The sequence below is a fragment of the Tupaia chinensis genome, unplaced genomic scaffold (genome assembly GCF_000334495.1).
Source record: "Tupaia chinensis unplaced genomic scaffold, TupChi_1.0 Scaffold000667_1, whole genome shotgun sequence".
Lineage (NCBI taxonomy): Eukaryota > Metazoa > Chordata > Mammalia > Scandentia > Tupaiidae > Tupaia > Tupaia belangeri.
In genome coordinates, this window is record NW_006160189.1 from 157,372 (window position 1) to 185,108 (window position 27,737).

The 27,737-nt window shown below is 37.3% G+C and overlaps 1 protein-coding gene across 1 annotated transcript in view; it reads right to left on the bottom strand.

Moving 5' to 3' along the window:
- ZFHX4 (zinc finger homeobox 4) overlaps positions 1-27,737 on the bottom strand; it is a 230,495-nt gene that overhangs the window by 39,910 nt on the left and 162,848 nt on the right. The window lies entirely within an intron of this gene.

Consider the following 27,737-nt stretch of genomic DNA (forward strand, 5'->3'; position numbering starts at 1 on the left):
GGAAATCTATAAAAAAAAAAAAAAAAAAAAAAAAAAAAAAACTACTGGACTTTAGAAATCACCTTCAATGCTTCATTCTTTCTCCACACCAAATCCTCACACGCTGTTGATTCCATTTCACGAGGTTTCATTTACTATGTCTCTACTGCCCCATCATCTTCTCTGTCCTGACAATTTCAATATTTGCTCCATTAGTTGACCTGCTTGGATCCCTTATCTTTACAATCTAATCCCTTGTAATATCTCAAGGGTACCTTTAAGGAATTCAGAATCTTGAGTAGAAATCATGTCTCTACAACTTTCTAGGTATGAGACCTTGGGTAAATTACTTAACTTCTCTAAGCCTCAGTTTCCTCCTTTGTAAAACAAATATACAATTAGGTAAATAACAAAAAGTATAGAGAAAATATGTAATACAAATAAAGGCATAATGTGATATGGTCTTCAAAGTTAGACTGGGCCAAGTACTATCAAGAAATTTAAAAAGTTGTCACAGAATTGTTACATCACCAAAGAGAATCATGTTTATCTTGTATTTCTAGGAATATTATCTCCAGTTGACTTTGAAGGCTTTAATTAAACAAATAATTAGCCTGAAAATAGAAGTACACACCAAGGTACAGCTATTGCATTTACTAGTTGTTTTTCCTGCTTATGAAACCTTTGGTTAGTGGTAATCTATTTTAAAACAATAAAATCACAATAAAGTTCCTCTCTCCACAAACATTATGTTTTCTGTCAATTATGTATTTTTCTAGTTATTTTAGTTATTATTATTATTTGACGAGGGGTGGAGGGAATGAGAAAGCAAGCTACCAGTTCTGAGACTCAAACCACACTTGGCCATGTGGGAGTCTATCATCTCAACCATCATGCCATTTGCGTGCCCCTCTGGTAACAATATCTTATATTAGTGTGGCTGAATTTATCCTCAGTCCTCCTTATAACTCCAGAAGTAACTTCCAAACAGACCACAGCCTTAACATACATCTGATAAGTCTCTCAAAAAGCTCACTTTCCCCCTCTTGGAAACTTCTTATTTTTTTAATATTTATTTATTTATTTAATTCCATTTGTTATTATTATGATGATTTTTAATTTGACCAGAGAGAGAGAGAAAGGGAAAGTGAGAAAGCTAGCCACCAGGTCCGGGACTTCAACCACAATCAGCCATGCGGGAATCCAGCGCCTTTTACCACCATGCCACTGGCTGGCCCCAACTTCTGATGATTTTATATATGCCTTGATCTATGTTGTCCTTTCACTTTGAATGCCTTTTTGTTCTTTTCCAATTAACTTTTTATTCTTCCCTTAAAACCAAAAGCAAATGCAGCTTCAGAAATCCCATATGAATTAACTTACACATATGTTTCAGCACTTCAATCATGATGTATTGTGAATTTTTCTTTTTACATAACCTACATATATTTACCCAATAAGTTGTGAGTTCCTTAAGAGCAGTCTATCACCTTCACAGATTTTCAAGTAAGGTCTGAGTAAGATATAACAAAGTCACCTAAAGTACTTTAATTCAAAATATTAATCTACATCCTATATGCTGAAATAGATGAGTCTCAAGACAAGAAATTTTGAAAAGCTTTCCAGAGCCTCAAGACTCTAAATTCAAAGATCTGTCGATTATACAAAACACCGATAACAATCGCTGCTACATATAGAAAGGTGTGTGTATGTCTAAACTCATTTCCTTCTCTTTTCTTGAAAAACATAAACATAATTTATCAAAGAGCCGTATTACTCCATACACACAGACACACACATACTTCAATGTATCATGTAGACACGTTCAATAGAGAGATCAGTTGTACCTAACTGAATTTGACCAAATGATTCCCACTCTTTAAGGATTAAGGAAAATAAAAATAAAACAATGACAAATTATCGAGTCCATGTCTTTGGCAGGCACTGAGAAAGCTAATAGTATAAAAACAATCATGAAATATTCACAATATATACATGATGCAATTATTAATTATTACTTTACCAATCAGGAGACTAGGGTTTAAAGAGGTTAAGATAACTTGCCCCAGCTCACCAAGTTAGAAACTGACAGAGTCTGGAAGTAAACCCTGTCTGTCTAATATAAAAAAGACTATGGGGACCAGAAGGTAGCATAATGATTACATCACTAGACTCCCATGTAGTCAATCGCAGTTCGAATACCGGATCCAGTGGCTTAAAATTCACACTAGGCACATGTGCATGCATGCCCAAAATCCCAAGAAGAGAATGGAGGAAAAGGAATTGCAGCATGGCCATCCCTTTTATTCTGGGGGTGGTGATGGGGTGGTGGTGGTAATTTCTCACTTTCTGTCTCTCTGTCTCTCCAGGAGTATATGAGCCCTATAGCAAAAATTCTCCCTCTTAAGAAAAAAAAAAAGAAAAATACAACCACAATATTTAGAAGCTCATAAATGTTTTCCTAGTCTTATAAAAGTTCAGAAACTAAATAGTGAAAAAAGAAAAAAGAAAAAGAAAGAAAACAACTTTTCAATACTTCTATGAAAATTGTTTCATAAAAATTTAAATTCCTTGGGACGAGCAGTTAGCGTAATGGCTATGTCGCTGGACTCCCACATAGTCGACCGCAATTTGAGTCCTGGACCCGGTGGCTTAAACTCGCCAGGCATGTGTGGGTGCATGCCCAAGATCCGGAGAGGAGAATGGAAGAGAGGGGATTGAGGCATGGCCATCTCCCTTGGGGGGTGACTTCTTGCTTTCTGTCTCTCTGTCTCTCTCTGTCTGTCTGGTGAGCGCACGTGCCCTATAGCAAAAATCGTTCCAAAAAAAAAATGCTAAAAAAATAAATTTACATTCCTTCAATGAAGTAAAAAAATAGTTTAGTGCCATGCTGAAATAATTTCACTTGGTAGTGATTTTAGGAAATGCAAAACTGTTAAATTCAAAAGCCGTTGTGAAATCTTACAAATCAGGTCGTGTGGCACTCAGTGCTTCAAGGACAGCTACTTGTACAAATAATGTCATAAAGGAATGTAGTTCAGTATGCCACAGAATTCTTTTCAGGTCCTCAACACTGTTGTTCCCTTTATACAAATGATATAAATATTTTAATAACAGGGCTTTTAACTTATCAAACAAACAGAGTAATCTATACTTTTCTGCTTGTGTAAAATGAAATGTTTAAAACTTAGTAATGATGCATAACATCTTGCAATATTTCACTTTAATAATTGCTCTGTAATAACAAATCTGACTGCTGTTAACATGATCTGTCTCTTTCACTGCAGATTTAATTAGATGACTAATTTGTGTTCTGTAGCACCTGACCTTTCTTGTTTCATACTATTTAAAAAATAATACCGTTGACTTAGTTTATCCAGTATTCTACCTGATCCTGTCAATTTGCTGATGATCACACATTGGATCACCAAATTACTCTATTTTCATTAACACAATGTGGGAGTAATCAGCAGCGTTTTCTGTGGAATAGTGTATCGAGTATCACAATCACTATCAACATTTTACAGAGTATTTATTCATCCCAGGTACAGACTGATGCTCTTTTTATGTGTTATGACACCCCCTAGCAAATGATGAAGCTATGATTCGAGCCCACAAAATTTTATTTTAAGGATAGTTCTCTTTACCACAATGATATACTGAACCATATATATATATATTTTTTTTTGAGAGGTTTTTGCTATAGGGCACGTGCGCTCGCCAGACAGACAGAGAGAAACAGAGAGACAGAAAGTGAGAAATCACTCCCCAGGGGGGATGGCCACACCGCAATCCCTTCTCCTCCAGTCTCCTCTGTGGATCTTGGGCACGCACGCACACACGCCCGGCGTGAGTTTTAAGCCACTGGGTCCGGGATGCGAACCGCGGTCGACTACATGGGAGTCCAGCAACATAGCCATTACGCTAACTGCTGTTCCCTTTTTTTTGAGAGAGAGAGGAAGAGAGTTTTGCTATAGGGTACATGCTCTCACCAGAGAGACAGAAAGTAAGACATCACCCCCCGGGGGGGATGGCCACGCTGCAGTCCCTTCTCCTCCATTCTCCTCTTGGGATCTTGGGCACTTATGCACACGTGCCCAGTGTGAGTTTCAAGCTGCTAGGTCTGAGATTAGAACCACGGTAAGTCATGTGCGAGGCCAGCAACGTAATCAATTACACTGTGTGTTGTTCGCTGGAACCATATTTCTTTTAAAGCCTAAAAGTAGTTTTCCTTTTGACTCTGGAATTATTTCTAAGAGTTGTTTTTCTTGTTTGGCCTGAGTATTTTTAATCACCTATTCCCAAGGCCTAACTCAGATATTTGAATCTACAAATGTAAAGCTTAATGCCTGAGTGTTCAGATGTCTTACTCCTTTTCTTTGCAATAATAAAAGTTTTTATGACGCTCTTATTACTTTGCACTGCCACACCCACTCGTGAGCCTCTCCTTCTCATTACTTTTTTTTTCACCTTTTCCCTGCTGTCAGTGAGTAATATTTAGTCTAGTGAGCAAACTGCTAAATTTCAGGCCTAAATCTTCTTCAAACATCATCATTATTTTCTCTTGCTCATTAGGATAAAACATATGTTAAAATTATAATCAATCCAGATCTTGTGGTCAGAGAAAGACCTAGAATACTTCTTCTTTTTAACAGTTTAGGTGTATATGCAGAATATGCTAAGCCTAGAACTGGGGAATTGAACAGCTTAGGTAGAATGCCCCATGATGCTAAGGCCATGGGAAAGTCCCAGGTGTGTGTCCCAAGGTCTCTCTGCACATGTGGGGCCCATGATCCTGGCAGACTGAGGATGTGTGTGGGTCATGACATAAAGACTCCCTTAGAGCTGCCTCTTTCACTTGCTCTTTATTACTCATGGAAGAAATAAATAAACTTTAAAAATAGGAGAAAATCCAATCTGCATTATATAACTATAAGTGTACTTTTCATATTCTTGGAAAAATCTGGGGAGCATTTGGCACAAGTTCAGTGATAAATGGGATTTAAAAAATAATGAGCAAATGGATGTTCAAGTTGCCAAGGATAGTAGTAATAAGATACTATTTATCTACAGAACTTCCACATCACACTTTCTCCTAGTAATTTGCTAATGTATTAAACAATAAAGTAGGCCACTGTTCTTTGAAAACTGTTTAATACATAAAATAAAACATATATCATCAAACATCGTAAATAGTAAGTAACCTGAACTAAATTAATAAACAGAAAAACATTTTATATAACTCTAGGCAACATTTTTCTTCCCTTTTCTTTAGAGGTTGTTGCCTTAAAGCGCAGGCATTCACCCAAGAGGGTGACACTTACAGTGAGAGGGAAAGTGATATAATTACGCTCAGTCTCCCCAGCAAGGGATGGTAATGTGGCACTCCCTTCTCGTCCATACTCCTCCCAGGGTCATAGGCATGCACACACATGTGCCCAGTATGATTTTCAAGGCACCAGTTCAGGACTTGGACTGCAGTTGGCCATGTGGGAGTCCAGCGACATAACCGCTACACCAAGCTGCTGGTTCCACTAGGTAACATTTTTAATCTCATTTATTTCCATTCATTAAGATAAACCCAATTCTTTTTTCTTTGAACTGAAGAATAAGACTAAATTCTAAAATAGAGTCCACAAATTTCAAACAACCTTCACTCCACAATCTTTTGAGCCAGAATTATGTGACTCATTGCAAAAGGGGAGTTTTGAGACTCTGTGACTATAAGAGAAGATATTTGCAGCTGCCCAATTTCGAAATAAGGTTACCATTTGTTGGGACTCTGGTTGGTGCTAGGCATGCAACATGCATTTCCTTACTCAATCCTCGCAGTAATCTATAACAAAAAAAATAATTGATTTTATGAAAGAGATGAGCTAGGAAAACTCAGACAGTTTGAGCAATTTTTTCCAAAGGCACAGAGCAGCAGAGGTAAGATTTGGATGAGTCAAAGTCAAGCTCTGTCCCTGTCCCCTGGACAGTACTCCCTCAAGGCAGCCTTCAGGACTTCTGAGCCTAGAAGCTTGAAAACTGAATTTCTCTTTTCCTCATAAGAAAACAACTCTCACCCCTTCATAGCAATTCATCAAAATAAGATGAATATTTAGAACACTACATCACAATTCAACATTTATCTCTATCTTGGTAGTTTAAATATGAATAAAGACCTCTGAACTTGCACGGGCACTGTGAAAGTGAAGTCAGTGTTCAGATAAGCAAGTTCACAATTAAAAATGATTTCAAGTGGTCTTGTCCATCCTTTTCCTCTGTGGATACAAAGAGTGCTCTTTTAAAAAGCTGAGCAACTCAGCATGCTACCAAATGGTTTTGAGTAACCAAGCAACATCATCTTTGTTGACCTGCAGTGCTTTCTCTTAAATTATTTCTTCCAGGCAGTAATAGATTGAAGTACATTGGATTCTCCAGTGTCAATTATCTGAATGAGGCTGGATTTGTAATTTTTTATTTTCTGGAAAAGTAAAACTCCTCTGCCCTGCCCTGTCTGGTTTTATACAGAAGTTATTTTTACATAGTAAGGGAGGATCACCTCCTGGGGCCTTCTAAACCAGGAATGTGTGATCACTTCTTTCTGTTTCTTAAATCATCTATGACCTCAGTGTAGTGGGGCCTCAAAAGAATTGAATAAGTTCCTGATATCAATTAGTTTTAATAAATTACTCATCTATCTTTTTAACGCCTTATGTTTTAAAGTGCTCCTACTGAAACATTTTTTTCTTAAACTTACTAATTCCTAATACATTTCTCCGTGTAATATTCTGTTCCATTTCTGGTTGTTTTGAAATGAACAGATCAAACTTCTATGGCCATAATTTGAGCAAAATATTGTGTTTCCATCTGTCACCCGGTTATTTAGATTTAAGACTTGATGGGATTTGTCACAATCTCTCTTTATAGTGTTTGGAACGGTTTTCATTCCTCAGCATATTGTTTAGCTTTGCTAAGCTGCTCATTAACATAGGAAACACCTCTCCTTTAAAAACTGATCTCTATTTTGCCCAGTAATAGCTTTTTCATTCTAGCACTGACCAATTACGTCAACTCTACTTCTTATCCCACTAGGTTCTTTTGTTTGTTTTTTTACTGTGGTAAGAGCACTGAGCATGAGATCTAGCCTCATCACAAATTTTTACATGTACAGTACAGTATTACTGACTATAGATATACAGCAGATTTCTAGAACTCACTCATATTAGTTAAATCTTTGTACCTGTTGAGCAGTAACTCCTCATTTTTCCTCTCCACCAGGGCCTGACAGCTGCCATTCTGTTTGCTTCCGTGGCTATGACTACTTTAGATACCTTATGTTAAGTAGAATCATGCAGTATCTGTATTTTTACCAATGTCTTGAATAGCTTCATGCTAGGTCAAAACCTTTTAAATGTATTTTTCAAACAAAAGAAAATAAATGGTTTTCCATTAAGGCTTCTTTATCGGTATTTCCTTTTAACTCTTAAAAACTTCTTAAAAGTGCATCATTTAACCTCAGAGAAGTTGCATTTCATGGGCTCAGTCATGTTATTTGGTTCTTGGAAGCTTCCATAACTTCTCTTATAGGTACATCTCAAAGACTTTTGTAATGACAGGTGCTTCCCTCTAAGGATGTACTATTTTTAAGTGGCTCCAACTGTAGAGTCGAATCAACTCCTCAACCTTTAAAAACTGTTTTCTGTAATCTGTAATTTCATGTTTCTCAAGATAGGATTTCGTCCCCATTCAATGAATTACTTGGACATATTTCTTTGAAACAAATATCCATGAAACCATCACTTATTCTTATAGTGGAGAATCACGGAAAGCAACCTTATGTTGAAGTAATGTCAATTTTGAAAAACTGAGATATATTCTCTTTCCTTGAAAAGTTTAAGCAAGCAAAGACTATAAAAAGCGAGACATTGGTGACATAAAATTTCCTATACTTCTACTATAGCAACCTTGCTTTTTTTTTTTTTTTAGAGGTTTTTCGCTATAGGGCGCGTGCGCTCGCCAGACAGAGAGAGAGAGAGACATAGAGACAGAAAGCAAGAAATCACTCCCCAGGGGGGATGGCCACGCCACAATCCCTTCTCCTCCATTCTCCTCTCAGGATCTTGGGCACACACGCACACACACCCAGCGTGAGTTTTAAGCCACCGGGTCCGGGACACGAACCGCGGTCGACTACGTGGGAGTCCAGCGACATACCCATTATGCCAGCTGCTGGTTCCCTCAACCTGGCTTTTCAAACCTGTGTTTTTTTTTGTTTTTGTTTTTGTTTTTTTGGGTTTTTTTATTTTTATTTATTTATTTTTCCTTTTTTTTTTCTTTGTCTTTTTTTTTTTATATCAAAGAAGTATTTGTTAGGAAAATATTGGCTATTCCTATGGACATATTCCTGTGTGATAAGGGTGAAACCATGGATTTAACCAAATACATGTGGATTGGTTTGAATCTCAGCTCCACCAATTTGTAGCTATTTGACCCTAAGCAAGTTATTTAACCTTTTTAAAATTCAAGATTCTTTCTTTACATAAAAAATGGAAATAAAAATACCAAGACTTTACGGTGCTAATTAACATGAGAAGTTAATGGGGACCAGCAGATGGTATAATGGTTGCATTGCTGGACTCTCACATAGCTAAACGTAGTTTGAGTCCCAGATCTGGTGACTTACAACTTACCCTGGGTGTGTTTACATACGTGACCAAGGTCCCAAGAGGAGAAAGGAGGAAAAAGGATTGTGGCACCACCATCTCCTCCTGGGGGGTGATTTCTCACTTTTTGTCTCTCTGCTTCTATCTCTCTGGCCAGCATTCATATCCTACAGCAAAAATCCCTCTCAAAAAAATTAAAATTAGTGAATATAAAGTGTAAAGTAGTCAATCAATAATAATTGTACTTATGCATTATTCTTCTTTGATTTTGATCTACATTACTAAACACAAGTTATTAAAAGAAAAAAAATGACATCAGTTTGGTATTATAACTTTATAGATTATTCTTTAATGTACTCTTTGCTCATCAGTTAACTTAGTGTTTTAGGCTTTTAAAATACCACTATTATTTGTGCTAATATTTTGAGAATAGCAAGAGTTAGTAGGACAAAACACTGATTTTCTAAACAGCACGGTTTGAAAGTTGTTTGAATTCGCTAAGCAAATTTTATACATACTACAGTAAAAGTGGTATGTGTTCTAGGTTGTAAAGATTGCTCGAGGCACTGGCTCGGCCATTTACAAAGTCACAGTGACAGGGTCAGGTGGTTGCACAGTGGTGAAGCAATGCTCTGCAGTGCTGGACCCATACGACGAGGCCCTGGGTTCATGTCCTTGGTCCGGGCCTCTACATACACACTTGGTGTACCCATGCACGTATCAGTGATCTAGGCTGACTGAAGCTTGGGGAGAAGTACAACAGGAAGAGCTTGTAGAGGTTTTCTTCCCTCTCTCATGCTAAAGAAATCAATAAAACCTTTTTTTAAAAATTTACAATGAGAGAAGATGGACTCTGAACTACTGGCAGTGTTACATGTGTGCTTCTAATTTTTCTTTGGCAAGACTGGGGTCTCTACCTTTTCTTTCCAAACTTCTACCATCCACCCTCTAGTAATAGAAATGCTTGATGAGAAGTTACAAACAATCTCAAAATACACAAGTCTGTAAATGTGGCAGTCTGCAAAGTTCCAAAACAAAATTCATCTGTAGACAAACAAATAGTGGATCGGAGTACTTTTCTAGACTTTCCCTTCTACTTCAGTCACCTAAACCATACACCTTACTGAACATACTATTAAAGCACAGAATGCTTGTTTTCTTTTTCATCCAGAGCGACTTATAACCAAAGACAGTATTTTCACAAATGCAATGTTAAATAGGAAGCATATAAAGTAAGGAATTCAATAAGGAACTCTGACTTCAGTCTGTGTGAAGTTAAACTAATCTTTTAAGAAGCTGGATCCAGTTTTCCCATCTGCAAACTGGGGATAAAACTACCTCTCCTCCTACCACTAACATTAGTCATTGTAAAATGAAATGTAAGTTGTTATCACTAGCACCAGGTGATCACGCAAAACAAATGAAGGCAAACTTTGTTCTATTCTTTGCACGTAAGTAATGCTTAGATATGCTGACATGGAGTGTATCATTACTGCTTATAATAAACTACTCTTTATAGTCATATACATGCGGGAAATTACAGCTTCTCATATTAAGTTTTATTTATTTTGTGGATTATATATGGCCATGAAAGAAAGCCCTCAGCTGATTAGATCAATTATTTTTACCAACTCTGTAATTGTTAAAATAAATTTACTGTTAGCCTAAGATGTAGGAAAGTATCCTAAATTTTATGTAAATAATCCTTGGCTTTTCACTATTTGGAATTTTCTACCTCTCAGCACATGCTATGATTTAAATATGTCCCCCAGAAATGCCTGTGTTGAGATTTGTAACCATTAGGATGGTGTTGAGAGGATGGAATCTGACTGTGGAGTTGAAAAGTGGGGCCTTTGAGAGGTGATTGGGTGAGGATAAGGTAGGGATTTTGTCAGGGTGGGGCCCCATGAGTGAATCCTGGCTTTATAATAGAGAGACCAGAGCTGACACAGACACAGGCATGCACACAAGCTGCTGCTGTGTGATGCCCTGTTACGCCTCTGGACTCTGTAGAATGTCCACCAGCAAAAACACCCTCACTAGTTGTAGTTCCTTGACTTTGGACCTCCAGAACCATGGCCTAAATAAATCTCTGCTCTTCATAAATTACCAGACTCAGGTTATTTTTGTTATTAGCAATATTATCAATGAAAACACCACATTAGAAAAGGTCAAATTTAGATTTAATTATATATCCCAAATTACACTTCGGAGAGTGACCTAGGCAATGATAGTTACCAACATAACTGAAATAAATCTGGAGAGGGAAACATGAGTGCAAGTATGCACAGCTCCAGAAAAGGAAGTTTAGAGTGGCTAGATCAGAGCCAAGAGTGGAAAATGTACAATTGGAACCCGTTATGAATTTTCAAGACAATACTTTTGCAAATCCATGAAATGTTTATTTAATAAATCATTCATTAATGAGCAAACAGATTGATGTAATTTGGCACATGGTTTTCTTTGGACTGTATTAGCAGTAGAAAAAATAGTTTCTGAGACATAGTCAATTTTTTTTCCCTCTTTTCCCTGAATGCAAGTATTGGCAAAGAATCCCTGGATCTTGGCAAAGTGAGAGTTTTAAACAGGAGTGCCATGATCATATTTTCATATTTGGGATGCTACGTGGAGAATGGAATAGAGGAAAATAAATTTTGCTGTTAAAAGGGGGGGGGGAAACACTGGAGAATTCTTAATACTTTACTATCAGCTAGAAGAAATCATGGGAAACAGAATAACAGTAATGCCACTAGAAAGAAAAGAGAGATTTAAAAGTCTAAGATTTGGGGTCAGCAGGTTATGTGGTAGTTAAGGTGCTGAACTCCCATGTAGCCAAACATGGTTTGAGTGTCAGACCTGGAGGCTTGCTTTCTCACTTTGTCTCTCTCTCTCTATCTTCCCCTCTCTCTCTGTCTTTCTCCGGTGAGTATATTAGCTCAATAGGAAATTAAAAAATAATAATAATATTTAAGGGACACAGAAATGGATTGTTTTCTGTTGATGATAACATGTATAGCATCTTCAGCTGGACTGATGTGAGGTGTATTTGTGTTGGGCAAATTCACTGTACAAGCCAAGTGATGTACAGTGGTTGAATCTATAGAATAAATGTCAAAAATTAAAAAAATAAAAAATAATAATAAGGTAAAATTAATACTTCTGTTTTTAAAAAGCTTAGATTTGGGGTGATAAAGATGAAGAGTTTGATGTTTAGCAAACATTTAGGTTTATCAAATTAGATCTTGGAAAAGAAGACTGAGCTGAAATTATTTGGAAACAGTATTAACTAATAAGGTGCAAATAAATGACACTCCTCGTGAAGATGTGGGCTGGAAGCAGAACTCCTAAAAACCAAAAATAAATTCATATTTTAACTTTTCTATGAAATTTTGAAATCTGTTCATGTATTTCAAAGGAAGAGTAGTTAAGACTTGCCAGCAGGTCTGATGAGGAAAGTAAGAGAATAAGAAGTACCAAGGATAATTCTGATATTTTTGACCCAAGAAATAAGATAAATGAAAATTTACTAAAATGAAAAATGCAGGTGGAACAAGTTGGGAGAAAAGAGAGGATTGGGAATCAATAGTTTGAGGTGTCCTATTTAGAAATGCCAGTAAAGAGACAAATAGACAAGGATGTGAGTGTGTGTGAGGCATGGGGAGAGAAAGAGAAGATAGAGGAGGAGGAGAGGTCCACATATTCATGGTACTTTTTTTTACTAGAGGTTTTTGCTATAGGGTGTGTGCACTCACTAGAAAGATAGAGAAAGAGAGTCAGAAAGCGAGAAATCACCTCCTGAGGGGGTGGCTAAGCTGCAATCCCTTCTCCTCCATTCTCCTCATGATCTTGGGCATGCATGCATACGCATCCGGCATGAGGTTAAGCCACTGGATCCGGGACTCAAAAAGCGGTTGACTACATGAAAGTCCAGCGACAAAGCCAATACGCCAACTTCTGGTTCCTATTAACAGTACTTTAAATCCTTGAGAGGAGATTGGGTAAGATCACCCAGAAAAGGTGTGCCCACTATTGAACTTGGAATACCTTCCCACAGGACACATACCAAAATGAGGGGCACTCTGAGCAGTCCACCCCAGGAGAGAGAAGTCTTATATCATTGACAATATTTAGAATCACCAGTATGGTAAAAATAATAATATAGCTGGCCTACTTTTAATTTTATTACTTTACCTTTTTTCAATCCTTAATGGGGAACACACCCTTTTTATTGCCCATCCTGGGTTAGAACACTCCTACTGTTCCTTCCTAAAATAGAGACCACTGAAAAAGATTGAGCAAAAATGAAGCAGGAAAAAAAAACATCAAGAGAGAATGGTGTATAGAAAGCCTAATGAAAGAAACATCTCTAAAAGAAGAGAGAGGTTGACTTGTTAAAAGCCACTGATGGGTCTAGTTAGATATGAACTAGGAGTTGATCATTATACTTACTAAAAAACAGGTCCTCAGAGTCCTTGACCAGAGTGTCTTTTGTGGGGTGATGAAGGTAAATATTTCCCAAATGTTGATGTAAGAAATGAGGAAGATGAAGGAAATGGAGATGTTAAATACTGACAGTTCTCTGAAGTTTTACTATAAAATGGATCAGAGGAATGCGACAGTTTCTACAGGTAGATGTGTCATCATGGCAGGGTTTTGTAGGTAGGGAGGTTTAGGGAGTGTTTGTATGATGATGGGAAGAGCAAGTAAAGAGAAAATTTTTTTTTTTTTTTTTAGAATTAATTGGTTTAATTTTTATTATTATTATTCAATTTGTTCAGAGAGCGAGAGAGAAAGGGAAAGTGAGAAAGCAAGCCACCAAGTCCAGAACTCAAGACACTATCTGCCATGTGGGAATTCAGCCACTTTTTTTAATTAAAAAATTTATTATTATTGGGACCAGCAGTTGGCATAATGGCTATGTTGCTGGACTCCCATGTAGTCAACCACGGCTCAAGTCCCGGACCCTGTGGCTTGAACTCACACCAGGCACATATGCATGTGTGCCCAAGATCCCAAGAAGAGAATGGAGGAGAGGGGATTGTGGCATAGCCATCCTCACGGGGGATAATTTCTCACTTTCTGTCTCTCTGTCTCTCTCTGTCTTTATGACGAATACACAAGTCCTATAGCAAAACTCTCTAAAAAATTATTATTATTATTTTTAATATTTTTAGAAAGAGACATGGAGGTGGGGGAGAGGGAGAGAGAGGGAAAGTGAGAAAGCAAGCCTCCAAGTCCAGGACTCAAACAATGGCTGGCCATGTAGAAGTCCAGCGCCCTTAACAACCATGCCACCTGCCGACCCTGAGGAAGTCCAGTTTCTTAACTACCACATCACCTGCTGGCATGGAGAGGGAAATTTTAATAATGTAGAAGGGTGTAGAGCAATGACAGGTGTCATAAGACTAATTTAGGTGTAAATAATATCTGAAAAATGGAAGTGGTGAAACCAAACTATCACAGAAGTCAGTGGAGGTGAGTCCAGGGCTTATCAACCTCCTAGAACTTGGAAACACTCAGGATGTGACAGCAAGTAGTTATCTCTTATTTACGGGGATGCATTCCACCACCCACAATGGATACCCCAAATCACAGAGAGCACTGAATCCTATGTATACTGTTTCTTCTCAATATATACAAACCCAGGATAAACTGTACTTTCTAAATTAGGCACAATAAGAGATTAACAATAATAATTAAAGCACTATAATTATGACAATATGCTAACATCACCACTCTTGCATTTTAGAGCCTTTTTTGTGTGTAAAATAAAGGTTAATTGAACACAAGCACTGTGATATCAAACAGTTAATCAGGTAACCAAGACAACTATTAAGTGATAATGGGGGGATAGCGAATAATCTGGACAAAGGGATGATTCACATCCTGGGTGGAATGGAGCAGGATGGCGTGAGATTTCATCACACTACTCAGAACTGCACACAATTGAAAACCTATAAATTGTTTACTCCTGGGATTTTCCATTGAAATTTTTTTGGTTGACCATGAATAACTGAAACCACGGATAACAAAACCATAGATAATAAGAGAATAGAGAGGACAGAGGAGAGTAAAAAGGTACCAAAGTAAATGCAAATGAATATAAGAGGATTTATTATCCTATCTTAAGAAAATAAATTCAGAAGGCAGAATCCATTTGTTTCAACATATTCCTCTTTCTCTTTGTAACACACAATAGCAACAATCATTTTTGTTGACTAAAGACTTAGCTACCAGTCTTACCTAGCAATGAGCCAAGACCACTACTTTTCATGGTAGATATCATAAAGGTGATATAAACAACAAAATTTTATCAACAAAGGAGAAATCCCCTGCAGGACATAAATTGTTTTCTATTAAACTCTTAAACTAAGTTTTATGGCAATACTATTGCACTGTATTTTTCATAAGATTTCCAAATTTGATTAAAAATGAAATTATATATAGAATGCATATATATAGTACATATATTTCAGAATTTGGGTATCAGATGGTTAAAGGGTCTCAAAATGTTTGATGAACTGGTACTCTTCTTCATATACCTGTTAAAGTTGCTGTCATTACTAATCAGATGAAATAAAGTTGACATGTAGGCTGAAATCACATTGTCTTGAACATTTTATAATCAAAACAAAAAATAAAGGTCCAGCACATGGAGAAGTGGTTATATCGCTGGACTCCCACATGACTGACCACTCTTCGAGTCCTGGACCCGGTGGCTTCAAAAATCACACCAGGCACGAGTGTCCAAGATCCCGGGAGGAAAATGGAGGAGAAGGGATTGTGGTGTGGCCATCCCCAGAGGGTGGGATATCCCACTTGCCCTCTCACTATGTCTGTCTCTCTCTTTCTGGTGAGTGCACATGCCCTAAGGCAGAAATTCTCAACAATAATAATAATAATAATTCTGCAAGAGAGCACATGTCACTATTACAAAATACATGATAATAACAAATAGAAGAGGAAATGACTTCAATAGGTGTAGACAACTCACAAATGATGACCATAATCTTAAAAATACAAAAAGGTACCAAAAATGTCAGAAATATGATCACCTTAAAAACATAAAAAGTAAGGAATGCAGGTGGCATGGTGGTTAAGGTGCTGGATCCCACATGATTAGCTTCAGGGTTCGAGGCCTGCATCCAGGTTTAGGGAGTGTTTGTATGATGATGGGAAGAGCAAGTAAAGAGAAAATTTTTTTTTTTTTTTTAGAATTAATAATTTTTATTATTATTATTCAATTTGTTCAGAGAGCGAGAGAGAAAGGGAAAGTGAGAAAGCAAGCCACCAAGTCCAGAACTCAAGACACTATCTGCCATGTGGGAATTCAGCCACTTTTTTTAATTAAAAAATTTATTATTATTGGGACCAGCAGTTGGCATAATGGCTATGTTGCTGGACTCCCATGTAGTCAACCACGGCTCAAGTCCCGGACCCTGTGGCTTGAACTCACACCAGGCACATATGCATGTGTGCCCAAGATCCCAAGAAGAGAATGGAGGAGAGGGGATTGTGGCATAGCCATCCTCACGGGGGATAATTTCTCACTTTCTGTCTCTCTGTCTCTCTCTGTCTTTATGACGAATACACAAGTCCTATAGCAAAACTCTCTAAAAAATTATTATTATTATTTTTAATATTTTTAGAAAGAGACATGGAGGTGGGGGAGAGGGAGAGAGAGGGAAAGTGAGAAAGCAAGCCTCCAAGTCCAGGACTCAAACAATGGCTGGCCATGTAGAAGTCCAGCGCCCTTAACAACCATGCCACCTGCCGACCCTGAGGAAGTCCAGTTTCTTAACTACCACATCACCTGCTGGCATGGAGAGGGAAATTTTAATAATGTAGAAGGGTGTAGAGCAATGACAGGTGTCATAAGACTAATTTAGGTGTAAATAATATCTGAAAAATGGAAGTGGTGAAACCAAACTATCACAGAAGTCAGTGGAGGTGAGTCCAGGGCTTATCAACCTCCTAGAACTTGGAAACACTCAGGATGTGACAGCAAGTAGTTATCTCTTATTTACGGGGATGCATTCCACCACCCACAATGGATACCCCAAATCACAGAGAGCACTGAATCCTATGTATACTGTTTCTTCTCAATATATACAAACCCAGGATAAACTGTACTTTCTAAATTAGGCACAATAAGAGATTAACAATAATAATTAAAGCACTATAATTATGACAATATGCTAACATCACCACTCTTGCATTTTAGAGCCTTTTTTGTGTGTAAAATAAAGGTTAATTGAACACAAGCACTGTGATATCAAACAGTTAATCAGGTAACCAAGACAACTATTAAGTGATAATGGGGGGATAGCGAATAATCTGGACAAAGGGATGATTCACATCCTGGGTGGAATGGAGCAGGATGGCGTGAGATTTCATCACACTACTCAGAACTGCACACAATTGAAAACCTATAAATTGTTTACTCCTGGGATTTTCCATTGAAATTTTTTTGGTTGACCATGAATAACTGAAACCACGGATAACAAAACCATAGATAATAAGAGAATAGAGAGGACAGAGGAGAGTAAAAAGGTACCAAAGTAAATGCAAATGAATATAAGAGGATTTATTATCCTATCTTAAGAAAATAAATTCAGAAGGCAGAATCCATTTGTTTCAACATATTCCTCTTTCTCTTTGTAACACACAATAGCAACAATCATTTTTGTTGACTAAAGACTTAGCTACCAGTCTTACCTAGCAATGAGCCAAGACCACTACTTTTCATGGTAGATATCATAAAGGTGATATAAACAACAAAATTTTATCAACAAAGGAGAAATCCCCTGCAGGACATAAATTGTTTTCTATTAAACTCTTAAACTAAGTTTTATGGCAATACTATTGCACTGTATTTTTCATAAGATTTCCAAATTTGATTAAAAATGAAATTATATATAGAATGCATATATATAGTACATATATTTCAGAATTTGGGTATCAGATGGTTAAAGGGTCTCAAAATGTTTGATGAACTGGTACTCTTCTTCATATACCTGTTAAAGTTGCTGTCATTACTAATCAGATGAAATAAAGTTGACATGTAGGCTGAAATCACATTGTCTTGAACATTTTATAATCAAAACAAAAAATAAAGGTCCAGCACATGGAGAAGTGGTTATATCGCTGGACTCCCACATGACTGACCACTCTTCGAGTCCTGGACCCGGTGGCTTCAAAAATCACACCAGGCACGAGTGTCCAAGATCCCGGGAGGAAAATGGAGGAGAAGGGATTGTGGTGTGGCCATCCCCAGAGGGTGGGATATCCCACTTGCCCTCTCACTATGTCTGTCTCTCTCTTTCTGGTGAGTGCACATGCCCTAAGGCAGAAATTCTCAACAATAATAATAATAATAATTCTGCAAGAGAGCACATGTCACTATTACAAAATACATGATAATAACAAATAGAAGAGGAAATGACTTCAATAGGTGTAGACAACTCACAAATGATGACCATAATCTTAAAAATACAAAAAGGTACCAAAAATGTCAGAAATATGATCACCTTAAAAACATAAAAAGTAAGGAATGCAGGTGGCATGGTGGTTAAGGTGCTGGATCCCACATGATTAGCTTCAGGGTTCGAGGCCTGCATCCAATAGCTTGAGAATCACATCAAGCATGTGTGCATGTGTGCCCCAAATCCTAAGAGTAGAGTACAAGAGAAAGGATTGTAGCATGGCCATTTCCTCCCCACACCCTGGCCCCAGGAGGGCTGATTTCTCACTCTCTTTCTCTCTTTTCTGTTGAATGTACATGACCTAGAGCAAAATAATAATAATAATAATACATAAATAAATGTGTTTGAGAAGATGGGGAGGAGATTTGTAGTTAAGAAAAAAAATTGAAACATAATTTATTTTCCTTTATACCTCACTTTTATAAACTATAGATAAGAACATTTCTCAGAGCAGACACAGTAGCAGGATGGTAAGACACTGCTACTCCTTCCCCAGACTAGGGCCACAGGAGAGGCCTGGGTTTGATTCTTAGTCTACTCTAGAAGCTACACATGTGGTTTGGAAGCTGAAGCAGGAGGATTGCTGCAGAGCAAGACCTTGTGGTTTGTTTTTTTTTTTTTTTTCTCACCAATAGTTGCTAGAGACCATATGCATCATCCCCCAATAGAGTGTGAGCACATTGTAGTCCTTTATCCTGCATTCCTCTGTCCCATCAGGATTTGGGGCATGATGCACTTGTGCACAGCGCATTTTTTCAAAGCCCCGAGACTCGGTTTCAAATCAAGGTTGGCCATATGGGATCTGACTCTCTTAACCACTAAGATACAGGAACAGCCTGAAACCTGTCTTTAAAAATAAATAAATAAATAAACTGTGGTAAATAATTTGAGCCAAAAGCAGAATTCTTTTTTTAAGTATTTTTAACATCGACATCATCAAGGACATAAAAGGGTAGAAAAACAAGTTGAATGATAAGTAACACCGAAGTAAGTGCCATCTTTTACATGGTCAGTGTTTTTGTAACTTTCTCATATATTTTATTTCTCCAAACTCTACTTCTCACATCAGTCCTTAAGAGGTAATATATAATGTGTCTCTCCAAATATTCCAGAATAAAAACAAAAACAGGTGACCTTTAATTTGCAAACTCTGTTGCTTGCAAGTGTCAGAAATATGCAGACCCATGTCTGCTTTTTGTAGTTATACTATGAATTATCGAGAAGTATCTAAAACAATTTTCATTTGTTCCAGTACCCCCATTTCTCCTGCCATATCTCTGAACAGTTGCATAGCATTTATAGTATGGTGTTGGGGTACTTTTTCTTCCTGCCATATATGCAGAGGTAATCCTGTTTGATTAAAGTCCTATAAAGAAAGACAGATAAACTTCTCTTAACCAGTCTTCAGCCAAAATGTCACCTACCATGAATGTTCCATTTTACCTTGTGTGTAGTTCACCTCCTGACCTAGTTCCGGGTTTGTTTATATTCACATTTTCAATGAGTGAGCACTGAATATTGTACTATGCACAAGACACTCTGATAGTCCCATTAAGTACAATAGAATAGGTTATAGAAAGATATACTTAGAAAGATAGGAAACTGGGACCAGTAGGTAGCATAATGGTTACTCTGTAGACTCCTACATGGCCGACTGTAGTCCAAGTTCTGGACCTGGAGGCTTAAAATTCATGCTGGGCACATGTGCATGCATGCCCAAAATCCCAAGAGGGGAATAGAGGAGAAAATACTGCAGCATGGCCATCCCCACTGGGGTAGAGGGGTGATTTCTTGCTGTCTCTCTGTCTTTCTGGAGAGCATATGTGTCCTATAGCAAAAGTCTCTCTTTAAACAAATGATGAAAAATGAATATCATTTTGCTAGTAAGAAGAAGAAGAAAAAAAAAAACTTTATGAACACATTATCTCTGTCCCCACAACCACTGGTTGTTTAAAACAGTTTATCTGAAAAAGGAAAAAGTAGCACCTTGCTATCAGACGTCCTTTCCCCTGTCCACTTAGTCTGAGAAGTTTTCTGTAGTCACCCTTTCCAACCTTCGTTGGAATGACTTCTTCATTGTTTATATTTCATTGGTAAATTTGCTCTGTGGACTTTCTTCTTTTTTTAACAAAGAGAAAAAGAAAAAGAAAGCACCTCCCCCCCCACACACGAAGGGATGTGATCAGGCTGTAATCATCCTTCCCCCATTTCTCCTTCCTCCCAGGACTTTGGGTATATAGACTCATTCACCTGACATGTTTCTTGAGCTCCCAGGGACCAGGTTCAACTACAGTCAGTCATGTAGGTTCCCAATATATGCTTAGCCACTGTGCTACATATGGCCCTGTGGATTTCTTTTTAATTCTCTTTTCTATTTATCTACAGTTATCTTGGTGCTAGCCTCTTAATATGTCAATTGGCCTTGAATGAATTCTGAAATACCAGGTTCCCCCCAATATTGTCCCTCTTGCATATGGCTGCCAGGTTAAGATACCTAAAACATCTCTTCACTGATGCTGTTCTTAAATTCAAAAACCTTGTATCTTCTTATTTTCTGCCTTTATCAAATCTAAACTTTGCTTGGCTTTCAAAGCCTTCCATAGTCTTAACCATCTAGTTCATTTTTGTCACTTTATCCTAAATGATCATAATTCTGCTCTTAGTTTAGTTTCTTGGTTCTCATACAATGTCATCAATTTCTTTCATGTCTAGACTGAATCATGTCATTATCCCTCTCAACCCTAAGGACCTTGCCTAAATAAACAAACACACAGAACAAAAAAAGCAATAAAACTATTTCTTGTTCTGTCCCACTCATTCTTCATGTCCTCATACTTCTACTAGTCTTACCAAACCCCACAGTTCCAACACACTCCAAATAACACTGAGCGTGAAGTCCCTGAAAATATCCTAATTTATCTGGTTTATAGTGACAAGTCATTGATCCTATCTCCTAAGCAGCTTCTAAACTCCTTGAGGGCAAGAAACTTTCTCTCTCACAACCCCAGGCCAAATGCTACAATACCCAAAGCTATTGCTCAGTGGATTTTTCTCAAGTGGCTTCTGTAATCATTAATGACTGCAGAAAAGATACCTCCAGATATAAAGAATTATCTTTTCTACACTTCATTCTGATACTGATTCTAATTCATCAATTAATGCATCAAGCACTTGCCACTATTGTTAAGAGATGCAAGTTGTCTGGTATTCTTTCTCAAAGGTAAAAGAGTTTAAAATCTTGTGAAATAAGCTAAAAGGAGAGAATGTTCTTTAAGATTGTATGCCAGTGTTGTTAGCGATTCTCTCTCCCTTTCTCACATCCGTTTGCAAATTGTAGAGATGAGTTCCACTGCTCTGTTTTCCCTTTCCTTAGTTCCTTCATGTGAACGCTTTGTAAATGCGTACGTCGTATGCATTTAGTTCTTTGAAGTTCGAGCACATTCTTACTTGAAACAAAAGCTCCAGAGAACGAAATAAGAGTATACAATTATTACAACATGGCAATAAAATCGCCTCCCCACACTTCCCTTGAGAACCATGGTCAAGGAAGATCTGGCTGAGGGCTGAAACAGACTGTCAACTTGACTTTTAATTTTATGAACTATGATAGCTTGGACAAGAAAATATCTTCGAAGGGTCAATATCACTTCTATAAATGAAAAGGAGACAAGTGTGAAAATACTGCTTTGAATCAGGCTTGGAGAAAAAAAATATGAGCAAATATCGACAGTACTTTCTCTTTTCTTCCCTTTAAAAAAGCTTTTTTTTCCCTTTAAGTGAGGGGGTTGCAGTTAAAAATTATTATAAAACCCTTAAAATGAAAACATTTGCCTATTAAACTCTAAAGACCCACAACAATATTCTATCTGTAAAGCTTCATTTGGCCCCCTGCTGTTTCATTTAACTTTTAGCTGAACCTTTTTTTATTGTTTCCTAATCTACTCTGATTTGTTTAAACCCCTTATTTGCCATTTCTCAAACTGTTTGTTTACATATCACTGGAAATGTGCAACCATAACAAAATGTTTTAAGGACTAGAAATAATGATAGACTAAGACACGTAATTTTAATTCACAGCATAAAATACATTTAAATGAACACACATACACTCAGGGCCCACAAAGTGAGAAGAGCCGTATTTGGCTAGGAAGTACTAAGATGTAAACAACGTTCTCATGCCCTCCAGGAGCTTGAATCTGGAGGAAACAAAACAAACTACCATCACCAGGAGAGAAAGTGATAGGCTGATCATGGCAGCAAAGCGCTCTAGTGACAAACGCAACAGAACGTCATGTCTCTCTGAGGAGGGCCCATGCCCTATAGCAAAAATCTTTCAGAAAAAAGAAAAAAAGAAAAGCAACAATCTCTTGTGAAAGAAGGAAGAATTAATGCTACATGTCTTTATCATGATATGGAAAAGTTGCTTTGTCTAACAAAGGTATTTTATAGACAACTGATAAAGTCAAGGGCAACGATTACCTTTGAAAACCTTCTATTTAACTTAAATAAGTAGCAGAATATGACAAAAATAATAAAATGATACTGAGTTAAGAATCAGAAGTTTGGGTTGCCATGAGTTACCCATATGAGTCATGAAACTTCGAGGATTTTGTTTCCTCAGCTGTAAAATGAGGGGGTGGACCTGGATGGGTTTTAAGGTTTCTTTTGGCTTCCCCATTATCCCAACATCTGCAATTATTTTTGTCCACTTGTTAAGTACTTGCTACAAATTTGAGGACAAGACCTCCTAAGACTGGGCAATAATTCACCTTTACCTCAAATGTGTTATTTGTGAGTGCTGTGGACTGAATGTCTATGTCTGCCCAAAATTCATACGTTAAAATCCAAAACCCCAGGTGATGGTACAAGAGATGGGCATTTGGAGATTAACGTTTTCATGAGAGGCCAACATAGAGCTGGCTTCCACACGTGAGGACACAGTGCGAGCAGGCACAGTAAGAACAGGTCCCTTGCCAGACAGCAAATCATCCAGAGCCTTGATCTTGGGCTTATGAGTCTCTGAAACTGTAAGTGATAAACTTCTGTTATTATTATTATTTAATTTTTGCAATAGGGTACATGTACTCACCAGAGAGAGAGAGCAAGAGCGAGAGAGAGCAAGAGAGCAAGCAAGTTGTCAGGTCGGGGACTCCAACAGCAATCACCCACGTGGGAGTCCAATGCCTTAATCACCATGCCACCTGCTTACCCAACTTCTGTTGTTTTCAAGATAAACAGTTTATGGTATTTTGTTATAGCAGCTCAAATGAACTAAATCAGTGATTTTCTATCTACAACTGTCTCTTTCCTTTTACTTTTTTAAGAGAGATTTTCGCTATAGGGCACATGCGGTTGTGTGAAAGATGAGAGACAGAAACAGAAAGCGAGAAATCACCTCCTGGGAGGATGGCCATGCTGCAGAGACTCTATTCACCTCTCAGGATTTTGAGCACCCATGCACACATGCCATTTATGAGTTTTAAGTCTGCTAGTCTGGGACTCAAACCATGGTCAGCCATGTGGCAGTCCAGCAAAGTAACCATTTCTCTATCTGCTAGTCCCCAACTATTCCTTTTCATATTCCCTTTCACATGGTTCATTTTTGATCCATTTTATTAGCAAAAGTCCTAATATTTTTGAAGCATATACCAAGTCTTCTGAGTAATTCCCCCACCTGCAGAGACTATTCCAAATAATATAGCCTTATTTTATTGCCAACACATACATCTTACAATAATCTTATTCACTCCATTTCATTTTGCTCTATTCTAACTCTGCACTTTTTGCCTCTTTCTTTTTTCTCTAAAGGGACTTACTAGATACATCATTTTCGACACCGCTTTCTACTCTCTTTCTCTGTTTTCTACATCCCTTCTATTCTCCTTCTCTGCTACCTGTTGATCTAAATCACTGGAGTGGATTTGTTTTGACTGAATGCTCAAAGCTGAAACCTCAAGGATGTTCACAGAAGTGACTCTGGATACTACCTGTCATTCTGATTCACAAAATCTCTAGTTTCCTAGAATGGTTTCTTCAAAGATAGGCTATTCCAGGAAGTGCCTACGTTTGCCGCACGTACTTGTGGAGAGAGTCCTCACGTGAGTGCATGGCCAGCCCGGGAGAGTTTGCTTCGGGGTGGACATTAACCACAGTAGTGCCAAAAAGTGGCTACGTCTTCAGAAATGTAATTTTTAAGTCTATGAAAAATGGTGTGCTGCCAGTTTTCATTTGAATTCTTAGAAAATAGCACTTTTTGTTAATAAATGTTACTAATCAAATGAGAGCCAGCCTTTTTTTTTTTTATAAAAATGCACATATGGATAATTCCACAGGCAATTACAAGGGGTCATGGAATTTCTAGGCCCCCAGATTCCACATTAATAAAGTATAAGCGAGGCCAGCTGATGTCATGGAGGCGAAGGCAGCTGGATTCCATGTGGCCAACTCTGAGGTTTGATGAATTAAAAAACATGCCAAGTTTGTGTGTAGGCACGCCCCAAATCCTGAGGAGACTGGAGAAGGGGTTGCGGTGCCATCCCAGTGGGAAGCGCTTTCCCCCTTTCCCTTTCTCCCAGTCTCCATCTTTCTCTGCCGTGCACACCTGCCCTATAATAAAAAATTACAAAAAACACAAAAATAGTAAGCCAGTAACCCAGAAAATCTCTTTTGTGGATGTAACATAAGTTTAAGGAAAGTTATTATATATCCTTTTATTAATTTAGATACAAAAATTTTCATTTACCAGAAAACCAAAAATTAAGCTGTCTAATGGAGACAGTTACAACTTTTTAGGTTTTTTTTTATTGTTTATAATTATTAAAGACAATGTTATAGAAAAACGGCATGCAGAAGGTTAATGTTTAAGACAAAGGAAGAATACATCTACATGAAGATAAATTAGTTGATCATTAATGTGAAAAAAATTTCCTCTTTAAAAGAAAAAAAAATTGCATTTTCTTATAATATAAAATCCAAAAGAAAGTAACTGATTTCTTTTTTTGAGAGTTTATGGTTTTTTGACTTCTGTTAGTTTTTGCTTTTGTTTTTGCTATAGGGCATGTGTGCTCACTGGAGACATGAAGAGACGGAGAGAGAGAGAGTGAGAAATCACTCCCCAGGGTGTATGGTCACACTGCAGTCCTTTCTCCTCTGTTCTCCTCTCAGGATCTTGGGCACTCACACACATGTGGCTGGTGTGAGTTTCAAGCTGCAGGGTCCGGGACTTGAACCCCCATAAGCCATGTGGGAGTCCTGAGCCTTAACCACTACCCTACCTGCTGGCTCCAGTATCTGATTTTTAAAACTGAAACAATCAAAGGTTTTTGGATCATATGTTAACATATTGTCAAGATATATTACTCCAGAAGTCTCAAGTGATAATGGGCCTCTCCAAACTCTTAACTAAATCCTTATATGAAATATAGTTTATTAAATATATAATTAATAGCACCAATAAATTAATGTCACTGAGAGCATGTAGATTATCAGAACAACCAATGTTTATATATTATGACTAGTTTTAGGCACAATTTTAAAGAATCTGAGTTCCAGACAAATAATATTTCAAGAAGACATAAAAAAGCTAGTTTGCAAAGCAACTTCATAAAATTTAATATGTATTCTACAAAAAGTGGGAAAAATTTTGATTTAAAAACCAAATGTAGGAAATAGAAGGGATCTTCATTTTTAAACATGGTTTTTAAATAAAGTTGATTTTCAGACATCCTCTTTAATTTTCCAGTTCAACCACAAATTTTATCACTGAAATACCTAAGAGAAATATGAAAACACTAAAGATGGTGATGTTTTTGGCTCACCACCTTTTGTAATGTTCTTTTTCCTTCTTAATAAATTTATAAATATTCACAATCAAAACAAACAAAATAAATTCTTTTTAAAAAATAATAATTTCATTTTATTTGTAGCTATTATTATTATTATTATTATCATTTGTAATTTGACCAGAGAGAAAGGGTAAGTGAGAAAGCAATTCTCCATGTCCAGAGCTTGAACCACAGTCGGCCATGTGGGAATACAGCACCTTAACCACCACGCCATTTGTTGACCCCACAAAACAAATTTTTATGAGACTTTTTTGGAAAAAGGAGCATTAGAAAAGTTCAATGGATTCAAGAAATACTAATAGCATAGGACCCAGCAGGTAGCATGGTGGTTAAGGACGCTGGACTCTTACATGACTGACCACGGTTTGAGTCCTAGACTAGGCGGCTTGCTTTCTCACTTTCTCTCTCTCTCTCACTCTCGCTCTCTCACTCTGTCTCTCTCTGGTAAAAAATAATTAAATAAATAGAATAATTCTTTAAAAAAAGGAATAGATGAGGGGACGGCAGTTGGTATGGTGGTAAAGGGTGCTGGACTCCCACATGGCTGAAGGTTGTTTGAGTCCCAAACATGGCAGCTTGCTTTCTCACTTTCTCTTTCTCTCTCTCTCTCTCACTCTGTCTCTCTCTGGTCAAATTAAAATAAGTAAATAATAAAGTTAAATAAAATAATTCTTTTAAAAAAAGAATAGATTGAAAACTTATAGTATCAATTTCAAATAATCTTTAGATGGCTAAGAAACAAAGTAGAATTCTTTGTTTTTTTTTTTTAATCAAGGAAGATGGAAATGAAAACTTTGTTTACAAAACACAAAAGCTTAAAAAAAAAACACTTATTGATGGGACCAGTAGTTGGTGTAATGGCTATGTCACTGATCTCCCATGTGGTCAATCGTGGTTAGAGTCCCAGACTCGGTGGCTTAAACTCACTCGTGTGTGTGCCCAAGATCCCAAGAGGAGAACAGAGGAGAAAGGATTGCATCATGGCCATCCTCCCTGGGGGAGTGATTTCTTGCTTTCTGTCTATTTCTCTCTACGTTTCTGGCAAGCACAAGTGCCCTATAACAAAAAAAAATCAAAAAAAAAAAAACTTATTGAGAAACTAAATTTTAGAATTTTTAACTTTTATTTGTACATGATACTGATAACATTAAAGACATAGAGAAAGGCAATAGGCAGTTTTTAAACGGAAACTTTTAAATATAGTGACAGTACCTAATACTTGCCCTACAGCTACCACCATTGTCTTAAACATTCGAAATAGTATTTGCCTTTTACAAATATGTGAATAAAGCTCAACTGGCTTGTGAAGAAATTAATCTAATTCAATGCCATCAAATAAATTCAAGGAAACACACACACACACACATACACATACAACACAACAAATTTTGCCCACAGTTGTGAACTGTATAATATCTTAGACAAAAAGCAAATTCACCATGTACCACTAAGTCATTTTTTCTTTATGGAACCTAAAAATATAACTCCTCCCTTCCTGAACCTTATGCAAGTTCAAAAAGGGAGCTAAATGCACAAGATAGATCTCTGAAAGTCCACAGGCGATAAATATTCATGACTATTTTAGCTAACATAAATGTGAAGTTAAAACATCAATATTCTTTTTCTCCAAAGGATATTCTCTGTTTCTTAAAGTTGACTTAGTAGCACCTAATACTGTATGAAGAATTAAAGACATCAGTTTATCAAACATTCTTGGACTGAAAGTCAACAAAGAAAAATAATGCCTGTTCTTTATTAGACAATACGTACTGAACCCG